This window comes from Oncorhynchus keta, chromosome 35 (genome assembly GCF_023373465.1).
Source record: "Oncorhynchus keta strain PuntledgeMale-10-30-2019 chromosome 35, Oket_V2, whole genome shotgun sequence".
NCBI classification, from domain to species: Eukaryota; Metazoa; Chordata; class Actinopteri; order Salmoniformes; family Salmonidae; genus Oncorhynchus; species Oncorhynchus keta.
Window position 1 is genome coordinate 59,334,485 of NC_068455.1, and position 15,365 is coordinate 59,349,849.

The 15,365-nt window shown below is 43.6% G+C and overlaps 1 long non-coding RNA gene across 3 annotated transcripts; it reads right to left on the minus strand.

The window, feature by feature from the left end:
* Positions 1 to 7,096: 7,096 nt before the first annotated feature.
* LOC118368755 (uncharacterized) lies at positions 7,097 to 14,512 on the minus strand. 3 transcript variants are annotated; one of them, XR_004822415.2, is made up of 4 exons: positions 14,430 to 14,512; positions 13,700 to 13,813; positions 13,230 to 13,478; positions 7,097 to 8,565 (listed from the first exon to the last, which is right to left on the minus strand). It is a non-coding gene; the product is annotated as an uncharacterized LOC118368755 (long non-coding RNA). The 3 variants fall into 3 exon arrangements; XR_004822414.2 differs by lacking the exon at positions 14,430 to 14,512 and adding an exon at positions 13,887 to 14,179; XR_008093216.1 differs by lacking the exons at positions 13,700 to 13,813; positions 14,430 to 14,512 and having other exon boundaries at positions 13,230 to 13,693.
* Positions 14,513 to 15,365: the final 853 nt, after the last annotated feature.

Below are 15,365 nucleotides of genomic sequence, written 5' to 3' on the forward strand. Positions count from 1 at the left end.
TGCAAACAAGGGTGTTCAAGAGAATGTTGCAGTCCTTCAATTCCTCAGATTGCCGAAAGTGAATGTTGTTAAATCCAACATAAGTGACAATGGTGCAGATATTAGAGTAGTTGGCTAGAACTATTGGCAAGAGGACCTCGGCGTGGGATTCGTGAAGTACCTCGGCGTTACTCTGGACCCGTATCTCTCTTTTGACAAACATATCAAGACTATTTCAAAGACAGCTTTTTTGCATCTTCGTAAAATTGCAAAAATCAGAAACTTTCTGTCCAAAAATTATACAGAAAATGGAATCCGATGATTTTGTCACTTCTAGATTAGACTACTGCAATGCTCTACTTTCCGGCTACCCTATAAAGTACTAAATAAACTTCAGTTAGTGCTAAACACAGCTGCTAGAATCTTGACTAGAACCAAAAACTTTGATCATATTACTTCAGTGCTAGCCTCTCTACACTGGCTCCCTGTAAAGGCTAGGGCTGATTTCAAGGTTTTACTGCTAACCTACAAAGCATTAAATGGACTTGATCCTACCTATCTCTCCAATTTGGCCCTGCCATACATACCTACACGTACGCTACGGTCGCAAGACACAGGCCTCCTTACTGTCCTTAGAATTTCTAAGCAAACAGCTGGAGGATGGGCTTTCTCCTATAGAGCTCCATGTGAGAGACACATACTCTGTCTCAACATTGAAGTCTTTATTGAAGACTCATCTCTTCAGTAGCTCCTATGATTGAGTAGACTGGCCCAGGGGTGTGAAGGTGAACGGAAAAGCACTGGCGCAACGAACCGCCCTTGCTGTCTCTGCCTGGCCAGTTCCCCTCTCTCCACTGTGATTCTCTGCCTCTAACCCTATTACGGCGGCTGAGTCACTGGCTTACTTACTGGTGCTCTTCCATCCCGTCCCTAGGAGGAGTGCATCACTTGAGTGGGTTGGGTCACTGACGTGATCTTTCTGTCTGGGTTTGGCGTCCCCTCGGGTTTGGACCGTGGGTGAGATCTTTGTGGGCTATACTCAGCCTTGTCTCCGGGTAGTAAGTTGGTGGTTTGAAGATATCCCTCTAGTGGTGTGGAGGATGTGCTGTGGAAAAGTGGGTGGGGTTATTTCCTGCCTGGTTGACCCTGTCTGGTGGCATAGTCGGACGGGGCCACAGTGTCACTCGACCCCTCCTGTTTCAGCCTCCAGTATTTATGCTGCAGTAGTTTATGTGTCGGGGGTCTGTTATATCTGGAGTATTTCTCCTGTCTTAGCCGGTGTCCTGTGTGAATTTAAGAATGCTCCCTCTAAATTCTCCCTCTCTCCCTCCCCTCCCGGAGGACCTAGGCTCCGGTACAACGCCTCAGGACTACCTGGCCTGACGACTCCCAGTTTCAACCAGAGCAGCAGATGTGCTACCTTGTCCCGGACCAGATGTTTTTGACTCTATCGCTCTACCGCACCTGCTGTCTCGAACTCTGAATGCTCTACTATGAAAAGCCAACTGACATTTACTCCTGAGGTGCTGACCTGTTGCACCCTCTACAACAATTGCTGTATTATTTGACCCTGCTGGTCATCTATGAACTTTTGAACATCTTGGCCATGTACTGTTATAATCTTAACCTGGCACAGCCAGAAGAGGATTGGCCACCCCTCAGAGCCAGGTTCCTCTCTAAGTTTCTTCCTAGGGAGTTTTTCCTAGCCACCGTGCTTCTACTGTACATCTGCATTGCTTGCTGTTTGGAGTTTTAGGCTGGGTTACTGTATAGCACCTTGTGACATCGGCTGATGTAAAAAGGGCTTTATAAATACATTTGATTGATTGATTGATTGAGGAGGGAGTTGATGTCTTGGACAAGGATGCCTGGGTGACAGTGGACCTTGGTAGTCCCGCAAGCCGCAGACAGGTCAAAATATCTCACCATTGTGCTGCACACGAAGATGGTGGTGGTGATGGAATCCGATGGGGAAGAAAGAGGGGGAACATAACAGCCCTGTCTTGGGCAGGGGTGAGGAGGTGAGCTTCGACTTATGCCAGCCTGACTTACTGCACATGTATCAGTAGCAGTGGATGGCGTCAGAATCCTTGGGTAGATGGAGGATGGCCCAATACCTTGTTTCCTTTGGTCAGCAACCAGCTGAGCTTTGGAGGGTGCCTCTGGATGACTGCTGGCTGTTAGTGTGCTCCCAGGATCAGAGCTGACTCCTGGGGCCGGTGTGTCCGCCTCCTGAGGGGCAGAGCTGTTTAAAAGCTGGATCTGATCTTCCAGGATGTATGGAGGCCGACCAGACTGCCACCCACCCGACCTCCTTTGCCTTGCCAGTGTCCAGTTTCCCACTGGCTGCGGAGTTGAGCTTACCATCTGGATTGGAGCAGGTCAATACCAGCCGAATCATCGACCCCTTGGCAGTCGGAGGCATTCAGAACTGAAATTATGTGTGCCTGGGCTGGCTGCATCAAAGTACTTAGAAAGCACATCTTGTTTTTTCCGCAGCTGAGCTAGCAGCCAGAGAATCTCTTCCCTAAGCTGCTTGATGATGATAAATTCTTTGTCTGTTCCAAATGTATGTTTATCTGTTTCACCTTACATTCCTCCTCTTGTGTTGATATCATCTCACACCTAGCGTATTTGAGCCCAGACTTAGACACAAATACCACTGGTGTTTCGACTCTAGCACTGCTAGCGTTACCTTGCTCTGTTAGCTTGATGTCTAGCCACTAACTATTGTGTGTTTTTTTGCAGGAATCCGGGACACAAACCTGCGGCCCCAGCCGAAAAGGCTAACTGCGTCGCGGAATCCTTAGCTATCAAAACTTCCAATGGTTAAAGATGTTGCTGTTTACATGATTAAAAACTATTTAATGAAAACTATTTCTTAAAACACCAGACCGAGTGCAGTCAGGATTTAGGCAAAGATGAACGGAGCAAAGTACAGAGAGATCCTTGATAAAAACCTGCTCCAGAGCACTCAGGATCTTCGACTGGGCAGAAGGTTCACCTTCCAACAGGACAACGACCCTAAGCATACAGCCAAGACAACGCAGGAGTGGCTTCAGGACAAGTCTCTGAATATCCTTCAGTGGTCTTCAGAGCATTGCTATGCTTATCATGGGAAGGAATAGCCTAATAGTTTATCTGTTGCATCAGGCTCATTGCTTAAAAAAATGTATGCGAGAGGTTGTATTCATTTGGGATCTATCGCATCCCACTGTCAAAGAGCATGTTTGGGATATTTATTACACAGATAGACAAGTTGACTAATAGAATATGTACACTTTTGTCCTATGGGGGATAGTAGATTTACATAGGCTAGTGCTTTTGCTGTTCGTTAGGCCTACTCATCTTGTTGGCTGACAAAATGTGGGCTAAATGTGGACAGTTCTAACATCTTCAATATACGCCTCAGAATTTGATTAGAGGGAAGAGCACAGTTGTGTCCCCAATGTCTGTCTTCACTTGTAGCCTACGTGTTAGCTGAGATGCCTATGAGAAGGACCCGATCACGTAATGGGCATTGGCTAATAGGAATTTATATATACAGTGGGGAGAACAAGTATTTGAAACACTGCCGATTTTGCAGGTTTTCCAACTTACAAAGCATGTAGAGGTCTAATTTTGATCATAGGTATACTTCAACTGTGAGAGACAGAATCTAAAACAAAAATCCAGAAGATCACATTGTATGATTTTTAAGTAATTAATTAGCATTTTATTGCATGACATAAGTATTTGATACATCAGAAAACCAGAACTTAATATTTGGTACATTAACCTTTGTTTGCAATTACAGAGATCAAACATTTCCTGTAGTTCTCGACCAGGTTTGCACACACTGCAGCAGGGATTTTGGCCCACTCCTCCATACAGACCTTTTCCAGATCCTTACGGTTTCGGGGCTGTCGCTGGGCAATACAGACTTTCTGCTCCCTCCAAAGATGTTCTATTGGGTTCAGGTCTGGAGACTGGCTAGGCCACTCCAGGACCTTGAGATGCTTCTTACGGAGCCACTCCTTAGTTGCCCTGGCTGTGTGTTTCGGGTCGTTGTCATGCTGGAAGACCCAGCCACGACCCATCTTCAATGCTCTTACTGAGGGTAGGAGGTTGTTGGCCAAGATCTTGCGATACATGGCCCCATCCATCCTCCCATCAATACGGTGCAGTCATCCTGTCCCCTTTGCAGAAAAGTATCCCCAAAGAATGATGTTTCCACCTCCATGCTTCACGGTTGGGATGGTGTTCTTGTGGTGGAATTCATCCTTCTTCTTCCTCCAAACACAGCAAGTGGTGTTAAGACCAAAAAGCTCTATTTTTGTCTCATCAGACCACATGACCTTCTCCCATTCCTCCTCTGGATCATCCAGATGGTCATTGGCAAACTTCAGACAGGCCTGGACATGCACTGGCTTGAGCAGGGGGACCTTGCATGCGCTGCAAGATTTTAATCTGATGGCGTAGTGTGTTACTAATGGTTTTCTTTGAGACTGTGGTCCCAGCTCTCTTCATATCATTGACCAGGTCCTGCCGTGTAGTTATGGGCTGATCCCTCACCTTCCTCATGATCATTGATGCCCCACGAGGTGAGATCTTGCATGGAGCCCCAGACCGAGGGTGATTGACTGTCATCTTGAACTTCTTCCATTTTCTAATAATTGGGCCAACAGTTGCTGCCTTCTCACCAAGCTGCTTGCCTATTGTCCTGTACCTCATCCCAGCCTTGTGCAGGTCTACAATTTTATCCCTGATGTCCTTACAACCTCTCTGGTCTTGGCCATTGTGGAGAGGTTGGAGTCTGTTTGATTGAGTGTGTGGACTGGTGTCTTTTATACAGGTAACGAGTTCAAACAGGTGCAGTTAATACAGGTAATGAGTGGAGAACAGGGTGGATTCTTAAAGAAAAACGAACAGGTCTGTGAGAGCCAGAATTCTTACTGGTTGGTAGGTGATCAAATACTTATGCCATGCAATAAAATGCAAATGAATTACTTAAAAATCATACAATGTGATTTTCTGGATTTTTGTTTTAGATTCTGTCTCTCACAGTTGAAGTATACCTATGATCAAAATTAGACCTCTACATGTTTTGTAAGTAGGAAAACCTGCAAAATCGGCAGCATATCAAATACTTGTTCTCCCCACTGTATCTGAGAGAGCCATGTTAGTGAGAGGTGATTCAGAGCACGGCAGCTGGGAGAAGGGAATTATAATTATTATATTCATCCCAAGGGCACAACGGCCGCAAAAGGCATGGATTTTTTTAGGGGACATTACGGCCACACAAGTGGTATGCCGCCAGGAAATTCGAGGGCTGGTGAGAATATTATCAAGTGCTTGATAAATTATGAATGAGAGACTGATGAAGTGTGTGCAGACTGCACAAGAAATAAATCAGAGCTCATGCCTTTCATTAAACTTTTTTCAAATAATCTTCAGTTGCATTATGCAGCCTTCGAATGTATTAAAAATCGAAAACTTACAGCCTGACGTTTGTATCACAACAAAAGTTGCATGAATAACTCTAAAATAAGCATACAGGAGGACCTGTTTCTTTGTTAACTGCTCAACACAGAATAGCAACATTTGCGCACTTCCTTGAATATCATTTGGAAAGAATATAATTTGTATTTTATTCAGCTATGTTCAATTGTATTCTTCATACTATAAAATAATAACGCCACAGAATTCCAAGCAAATCTTGTCTGCTAAATGAACTAGTGTAGCCCACAGCCATATGGCTTAGCCATATCAGGGCCCAACATAAGGACAACTCGGAGTATGTTATTCTGTTCTTCTGAAATAGACTACATTTTCTTCATATCGTTTTCTTTAGACCTTTCCAAAATAAAAAAATGGTTTTATGAAATGGTTTTATTAAACTTTTTAAAAAGTAGATGTTCCTAAGTTCTGCATCAATGGCTTGTATGCTATGCAGGCAGCCAAGAGATGCTAAACGTGTTTATGTTAATCAATGGTAAATTAGTGAGACAGTAATTTGCTTGACAATCACCAGCAGACAAAATGTCATGACCACCACAGCCCTATCCACACCCCAACCTTTTTTTAAGGTATCTGTGACCAACAGATGCATATCTGTATTCCCAGTTGTGAAATCCATCGATTAGGGCCAAATTAATTTTTTAATTGACTTATTTCAATTAAAGTATCTATGCTGCAATAGTCTATGTGCCGGGGGGCTAGGGTCAGTCTGTTATATCTGGTATAATTCTTGTCATATCTGGTGTCCTGTGTGAATTTAAGTATGCTCCCTCTAATTCTCTCTCTCTCCCGGAGGACCTGAGCCCTAGGATCCTCCCTTGGGACTAACTGGCCTGATGATTCCTGGCTGTACCCAGTCAACCCTGGTCATGCTGCTGCTCCAGTTTCAACTGTTCTGCTTACGGCACGGGAACCCGGATCTGTTCACCAGACGTGCTACCTTGTCCCAGACCTGCTGTTTTCGACTTTCTCTCTACCGCACATGATGTCTCGACCTCTGAATGCTCGGCTATGAAAAGCCAACTGACATTTACTCCTGAGGTACTGACCTGTTGCACCCTATCCAACCACTGTGATTATTATTTGACCCTGCTGGTCATCTATGAACGTTTGAACATCTTGAAGAACAATTTGGCCTTAAATGGCCATGCACTGTTATAATCTCATCCCAGCACAGCCAGAAGAGGACTGGCCACTCCTCAGAGCATGGTTTCTCTCTAGGTTTCTTCCTAGGTTCCTGCCTTTCTAGGGAGTTTTTCCTAGCCACCGTGCTTCTACATCTGCATTGCATGCTGTTTGGGGTTTTAGGCTGGGTTTCTGTATAGCACTTTGTGACATCTGCTGATGTAAAAAGGCTTTATAAATACATTTGATTGATTGATTGACACAAAATATTTAAAACTTAACCATGTAGCCTCAAAATATTGTTAAAACGATCATTTAGATATCATAGACGGTCAGTCCCGGTCTATGAATTTGAGAGTGGTTACATTTTTGCACACCCACCCCAAAGCTTTTCACTGAAACATGGGCAGGAAGAAGGCTTTGTTATTGTTTCTACTGCAAATTGCCCCATTTAAAGAATAATATCACACTAAAACGTACAAAAAGAAGCATGTGTTGATTAGTGCAGACTTTAAATGAGTGACAATTTTCTCTGACATGGTATAATAATACTGATGAGAACATTCATTTCAACAACTTATCAATGTTCTCAGAACAACATCACATTTTCATACACATTTAGCTTGACGACTAATACACAAATTAACTCAATAAATGCACACTATTCATTGATTTAACCATTTAGATTTTGAAATATCCAAATCATTATCAAATACATTTTTCAACATCCAAACAATTTATCCAATCAAATTAATTTAGCAATATCCAAATCATATTTTCAATTCAAGAGGTTTTCAAGGTTAGAATTAATAAATGCAAAATACCATTAATCTATATAATAATTGTATAAACTAACGTCCTGTCCAGGGGGTGTACTTGTACATCAAGCTGCCTCAACCTACAGAAATAGGAGATAGGCTCCTGTTCCGATCAGCCTCCTGGCTTAGAATAGCCACGCCCTGTGCAAGTTGTTACTTAAATAACAATTTATATTTTAAAATATCAAAATCATCAAATGAACATCTAAGGGGTTTATTCTTGTATTCAATATATCATAATACAAAACTAATACATCTGAATTTATATATAATCATGTCTAAAACAATAATACAAAAATAAGCCTATTTTCAAGCAAGCTTTCAAATATACAATTTGATTTCATAAGGCATAAACAAAAACACATTCTCAAGTCAAAAACATAAGTCTGAACACAGCCTTTCTATTCTCTCATGTGATTTCAGGTCCTCTAACCGGGAAAATGTATTTTCACAATGAGAGCAGTGGTATATCTTCTCCTCCTGTGTATGTATCCTTTCATGCTTATTCAGATACCGTAACCGGCTAAATATATTTCCACACAGGGAGCAGTGGTAGGTCTTATCCCCTTCTGTGTGTGCCCCGTCATGCCTATACAGGTCCCCTAACTGAGTAAAACTCTTTCCAAACAGAGAGCATTGGAAGGGTTTCTCTCCTGTGTGTGTCCTCGTGCTTATTTAGGGCCCCTACCTGGGTAAAACGCTTTCCACAGTTGGGAACATTGGAAAGGCTTTTCTCCTGTGTGTGCCCTCTCATGCGTTTTCAGGCTCCATAACAAGGTAAAAGTTGTCCCACATTTGGAGCAGCAGTAACGCTTCTCTCCAGAGTGTATTCTTTGATGTATTAATAAGTACCCTACATCGTTAAAACTCTTTCCACACTGGGGACATTGGAAAGGTTTTTCTCCTGTGTGTGTCCTCTCATGCCTTTTCAGGTCACATAACCAAATAAAACTTTTTCCACACTGGGCGCAGTGGTGAGGCTTTTCTCCTGTGTGTGTTCTCTCATGGTTTTTCAGGCTCCCTAATTTGGCAAAACTCTTTCCACACTGAGAACAGTGGTGTCGTCTCAGTGGTTTGGGTGTCTCTGGGTCTGGTTCCCCTGAAGGACTCTTCCTGCTGTCATGGCGAGAGTCAGGTCCCTCTCCTGCCAAAGACAAACGGAGTGATAAATGATAAAACAGTCTTCACATGGGTTTTAATCCAAACTAGATTGCTCAAAACCCGAAGACTAGTTTTCACAACATTTCATCATTAAATATAAAACTTGCTGCGTTTTTTCTCTCTCCATTTTTGGGGTGGGTATAAGAATGATGTAGAGCTTCAAATCTAAATCTTGCTCTCTTGGAATGTCATGTTTTTAGGCTCAGCAGAGCACAATTATTAAGCAATGAGGCCTGAGGGGGTGTGGTATATTGCCCATATACACAACAAACCCCTGAAGTGATTTATTGCTATTGGGCAATTCCACAGTTACTGAATTGCCCTGAGACTCACTTTAAAATGTATGCCAATTATGTATGCCTGTACAGTAGATTTCAGTACACTGTACTGTATTGTACTGAACGATACTCTACCAAACACTACTCTACTGTCCTATACTATACTTTCTATAATGAAAAATACAATACTTTACTCTATTCTACTTTACTGAACTCAAACCTACTCTTTCTTCTGTGCTGTACTCTAGTTATCTGTACTTTGATGTCCAAACTTGTGAAACATAGACATCTATGAGGGGCGGAGTTCATTAGAATAATAGCTTTTGTGTAGAGTAATAACTAAACACGCAAAAGAGGATATTACATTTTCTACCTTTGTGTACCTATTCATGATACATCACCATGAAGATAATGACATGAATAATGATGAATTTCTGTATAGTACAGCTCATGGACCCATTACGTAAATATGTTACCGGATGTTAAGCCACTTCACTTACTGTAGTTCAATAAACAAAATAGATTTTTCAAATCTCAATGTGTCATATCATAGTTCCTTTTTAAACAGACATTAAGTTACTTCACCAATCAGTGTGGATAGAGCAGCTTGCTATGGAACGGGCAAGCTATTTACATGCATTTGACAGACAAGTGTAGGGCGCGAGATGCGACAGAAATGTTGCAGGTGACAAGCGAGGCTTGAAGCACGGGGCATTGGCTTGAAGCACAGGGCATCTTGTTGTTATGATGTGCATTATTTGAATTAGGTCCACAAAATTATACCATTTGAGGAGTGGATTCAATGAGGAACTGTATGTCTTTGAACTTAAGAGAGAGTTGGCTTTTGATGGACCAGAGCAAGCTAGCTGGCTAACAAGCTTGTGTGTGCAGAGCGGCAGCAGAATTGAAATAAAAACATTTTAAATCCAATGTGAAAAGTGATAACTACAGTATCCATAACTAGCATTGAAAAATGTAATCCATTGCCTTCCGGGTGGTGCAGAGGTCTAAAGCATGAATCACAGTGCTAGAGGCGTCCCTACTGACCCGGGTTCAATCCCAGACTGTGTTGCAGACGGCGAGACCAGAATACCCATGAGGCGGCCCACAATTGGCCAAGCGTCGTCCGAGTTAGGGGAGGGTTTGACCGGTCAGGATGTCCTTGTCCAATAGCGCTCTAGCGATTCTTTGTGGTGGGCCGGGCGCAAGCACGCTGACACAGTCGCCAGTTGCACCGTGTTTCCCCTGACACATTGGTGCGGTTTAAGCGAGCAGTGTGTCAAGCAGTGTGTCATGGGTATTCTGGCTTGGCAGGGTCATGTTTCGGAGGACGCACGGTTCTTAACCTTCGCCTCTCCCGAGTCCGCACGGGAGTTGCAGCGATGAGACAAGACTGTAAATACCAATTGGATACCTTGAAATTGGGGAGAAAAAGGGGTAAAAAGTTATGAAAAAAGTTAATCCATTCTTCTCTAATTAAAATCTCTCCCTAATTTATGAATCACTCTTGTAACATCAGTAGGCTCCAGTAGACTAAGCTTTGGAGGGGGGCAGGTAGTCTCCACGCACACACACGGGCATTTTCAGCTGGCAGGCAGGCAGGCACTCTAATACGTTTGAGTGAGAGCCTTGCGTATGTACTTTGTTGCATTTTTGTGGGACTGGAAAAAAAATGCCTGTAATGTAAAAGAACGTTATTAACCATATCTCATGCTTTTAAAATAACGGTTTTGTTTCAAAACAGTATATATCACTTTCGTTCCCAAAAGGTATTTTCCGGTTTTTGGTTCTATTCCCTGAACCGGTTCCAACACCTGGGTGTTTCAAACTCAAAGCAGACAGCCCTCGACCCTAAAGCCCTTGAATGACGTTTTACATTGTCACATCCGAGTGTACCTTAAAATGTCCCTTACCAAGCAAGGGAAAGTGATGATCGGAGAGGCAGCGTCCTTGGTGAAAATCTTGAAGTTGAGCTTAAAAACAACCAACCTAAAGCTATTAATGTACTTTGTAAGCTAACGTATGTAGCTAGCACTCCTGTCAGGTAGCTAGCTACAGTTAACCATAACTGGCTAGCTAGTTTAATAGTTTGGTGATTTATTCCAATACATTTAAAAATTCCCCAAAATATGTTTATGAATCTAGCAACGTTTTATAGGCTCCTCACTACGAGACTAAGCCAGTTTGCCAACGCTAAAACCAAAGTCTAGCGTAGCACCTCGTATTAACAGCATATTCAACAGCGTGGAGTTGAGGGGCTGGCGATGTTGTGGCCGGGAGAGCAAACCCGTGGCCTTCTTCTGCAGCTGGGGACTCCGGCGGCTCCTACAGGTGTTGCACACTGGGAGGCACTGGCAGTGGTGATGCAGCTGTCAGGAGTGATTCCACAGGGGGTCCAGCAGAGGCGGTGGCGTCGATGGTCTCATCCATGGCAGCCATCTCCTGTGCCCTGAAGACTGCCCGACGCTCTTTCTCCTCTGGCTCAGCCCTCTCCTTCTCACCCGCGTGTGTATTCCTCCCCGGTGCTGGTGGAAGGCACAGTGCTGCTGGTTCCAGGAGAGGCAGTGCTGGGACCTGGTAGGGACCGAGACGGCATTAAACGGGACCCTTCAATGGCTGAAGGGTCAAAAGGGAAGAGGCCACACTTCTTGAACCATTCAACCACATAGCGCATGCCCTTGCAGTGCTGGTATGGGTAGCAGAATACTCTGGCAAATTATGATTTGTTTACCATGTCGGAGTGGTTAAAATGGCTAAGGTCTCCAGCTACCTTGGAGAATTCAGCCTTTAAAGGGCCAAAGTATGTCACGTCCAGCAGCTGCAGGACATGGGTGCAGTGTGGTGGAAGACAAAGAAGTATAACCCCTTCCCTTAGTGCCTCCGCGAGCACCTCGAGGTCCATGTGGCTCTTGTGCCCATCAAAGATGAGAAGGAGAGGGCGATCCTTCACTGCATGCTTAATGAAGTGCCGAAACCACTTCCTGAACAGGTTCCCATCAATGTAACCACTGTTTGACCGCACATACAAGGCTTGGGGGGCTCCCAGTGTATAGTGGCCACCGGGGAAACACTTGGGGTAGATGATAAACGGGGGAACGTCCTCCCCAGCTGCGTTGAAGCAGGCCAGCACTGTGATGTGCTCCTTGGTCCCCATAGCCTGCTGGTATGCATGTTTTGCACCTCGGTGAGCAAGCACTTTGTGCCTGCTCTGGTTGCTATGGAACCCAGACTCACTGCAGTTATAGATTTGTCTGGGTTTCTCCCTCAGCCCACTCTCCTTCATAAAAAGTGAAGGGGCCTCCCGGGTGGAGCAGTGGTCACTGCATCACAGCGCTAGCTGTTCCACCAGAGACTCTGGGCTCGCACCCAGGCTCTGTCACAGCCGGCCGCGACTGGGAGGTCCGTGGGGCGACGCACAATTGGCCTAGCATCATCCAGGTTAGGCCGGTAGGGATATTCTTGTCTCATTGCGCACCAGCAACTCCTGTGGCGGGCCGGGCGCAGTGCACGCTAACCAAGGTCGCCAGGTGCACTGTGTTTCCTCCGACATATTGGTGCGGCTGGCTTCCGGGTTGGATGCACGCTGTGTTAAGAAGCAGTGCGGCTTGGTTGGGTTGTGTTTCGGAGGACGCATTGCTTTCGACCTTCGTCTCTCCCGAGCCCGTGCGGGAGTTGTAGCGATGACACAAGATAGTAATTACTAACAATTGGATACCCCGAAATTGGGGAGAAATTGTCAAATGTGTGGCACACTGAGCTCTCCCCCTGTCTAGGGTGTCCGGCCTCCTCATGCTCAGGTCCTTGTGCCTCCTCCTGAACATTTCCCACCACCTCTTCCTCAGTGGTGAGATTGTTTCCCCCTGAGTGTCGACAGTATCTTAGTTAATGTATACATTAAAAAATAAATACAACTTTCAGTCTTCGTAAGTCTGTAAACAAAATAGGGTAACCGGTAAAGAGGGGAATTCATCATCTTCAACAGCATGATATTATCCATAGGGAAAGCATAGTTATGGCAGTTGTCTATAAGCACGGAAAGCATAAAATTTATTAGGCTACTGATGCAATAAGTTATGAACTTCACAGGTTGGTGAAAGTGCAAGGTGATGAGCTTGATGCTACTATCCAATAAATACCGAGGGTCTTATTCTATTGACATGATGGTAAAAGGGTATTTATGTACACTACGTCATCACGCGCCGACTTTTATCCTCAAGTGAATTTGATGGAAACATCTCTGATTGGAAAATGCGAAGATTTTATTTATACTCGCATGAAAATCTGTTGCCAATTAGATGGAAACCGAGCTACTTACTAGCGAACTCTGAATATCTAAAGTAAAAACCCATTACGACGGTAAGTTACTTACTAGTGTTAATCAGATATCCGGTCTCCTCTGTCAATGTGACAGTAATCTCCTCTTCCTTCTTCACTCCATGAACTGCAGTAGCCTCTTTCATGGCAACATCCTCCTCGTCTTTAATTCTGAACGCGTCTTCCTCTTCTTTCACTGTAACAGCCTCGCCCTCTACTTATTTTTTCACTGTGACATCAACCTGTCCCTTCTCTTCTTTCACGACAATGTTCAGCCACAGACCCTCTTTCTCCGTCCAGCAGACTTATTTTTTTTTTAAACAGGGGGAGAATAGTTTAGTGAGCTCATGGTCGGGGATAAAAGCTAGCTAAATTAGTGCTAACTTAACCTGCCACTTAGCTGACTAACAACAAAGTATGACATTAAATGGGGTAACAAGTAGATAAAACACTGCGATTAATATACACCAAAACAACCGACAGTAAAGCGCTTGAGTGTTTCGGCTATGTTGGCTATCAACCTACCGAGGTAGTTGACTAACGATAGCTGTTGTTGTTGAAGAAGCGTCTGGTCCCGTCCACTAGAATTTACGTCACATGAGCAGCATCGCCCGAAAGACGCACATCGCCATCTGCTGACTGGAATGAGTAACGCAGTTGAGAAGTTTATTTTATTTACAGACAAATGCTGTGTTCGAATACTCATACTAACCGTACTATTATGGCGAGTAAAATGGTCAGTGGTCTCATTTGTGTCTGGAAGGAGCTAGCAAGCTAGCCATCGTTAGCTTGGGTGCTTGACTGCAGTTGTAAGGTCAGAATGTTCAAAGCAACCCTAAACGTCCCGAGCGTCCAGTGTGCGTTTTGAGAGCGAAACGCTCTGGATTTACAAACAGACAATCCGACAATGCTCCGAATTTAGGAGCGCACTCCACATTGTATTTAAGAACACACCCGAAGTCGTAAAATGTCTAACTAGTCATTTGTTACGTTAACTCGCTAGCAAGAAAGTCGCTCTGGATAAGAGCGTCTGCTAAATGACTTAAATGTAAATGTAAATGCAAGAGGTTGCATAGCAACAGCATCAACTTCCGGTAGTTTGGTGACGAGCTTGTACACTCAACTGAAAGCATACTGTTCGTTTACAGCATTTTAGTATAAACTAATAGTATGTTAGTATGGGTATTCGAACACAGCTGTAAAGTGTAGTTTTTATTTATTTAATAAAATCTGAAGTAAAATTGCGCAATCTCACCTTGGCACGGTATAGGCAGCTATTGGTTCGAAGGTTGAACTCGTATTTTGAAGGGACAGGAAGTGTTGGCTGTCTAATGACAGGCATTCCACATTTAACCTCACCGACAGGTGAAAATCAAAGAGAATTCATCAAAAACAATACTGCTTTCAGAAATGATTCACACCTCGTGACTTTTTCCACATTTTGTTGTGTTATAACGTGTAATTAAAATGGATTTACACAAAATACTTTTTTTAATGGAAAATCAAACAGTAATATATCTTGATTAGATAAGTATTAATTCAAACCCCTGAGACAATACATGTTAGAATCAACTTTGGCAGGGATTAGTCTTTCTGGGTAAGTCTCTAAGAGCTTTGCACACCTGGATTAAAAAATAAATAAAACATTTCACCTTAATTTAATCAGGTAGGCCAGTTGAGAACAAGTTCTCATTTACAACTGCAACCTGGCCAAGATAAAGCAAAGCAGTGCAACAAAAACAACAACACAGAGTTACACAAACAAACATAGTCAATAATACAATAAAAAATTAAAATAGAGAAATCTTTGTACAGTGTGTGCAAATGTAGAAGTGTAGGGAGGTAGGTAATAAATAGGCCATAGAGGCGAAATAATTACTTTTTAGCATTAACACTGGAGTGATAGATGTGCAGATGATGATGTGCAAGTAGAGATACTGGGATGCAAAAGAGCAAGGGGATAAGTAATAATATGGCGATGAGGTAGTTGGGTGTGCTATTTGCAGATTGGCTGTGTACAGGTACAGTGATCGATCGGTAAGCTGCTCTAACAGCTGATGCTTAAAGTTAGAGAGGGAGATATAAGACTCCACCTTCAGAGATTTTTTAAATTCGTTCCAGCAGAGAACTGGGAGGAAAGGCGGCCAAAGTAAGTGTTGGCTTTCTAGATGACCAGTGCAATATACCTACT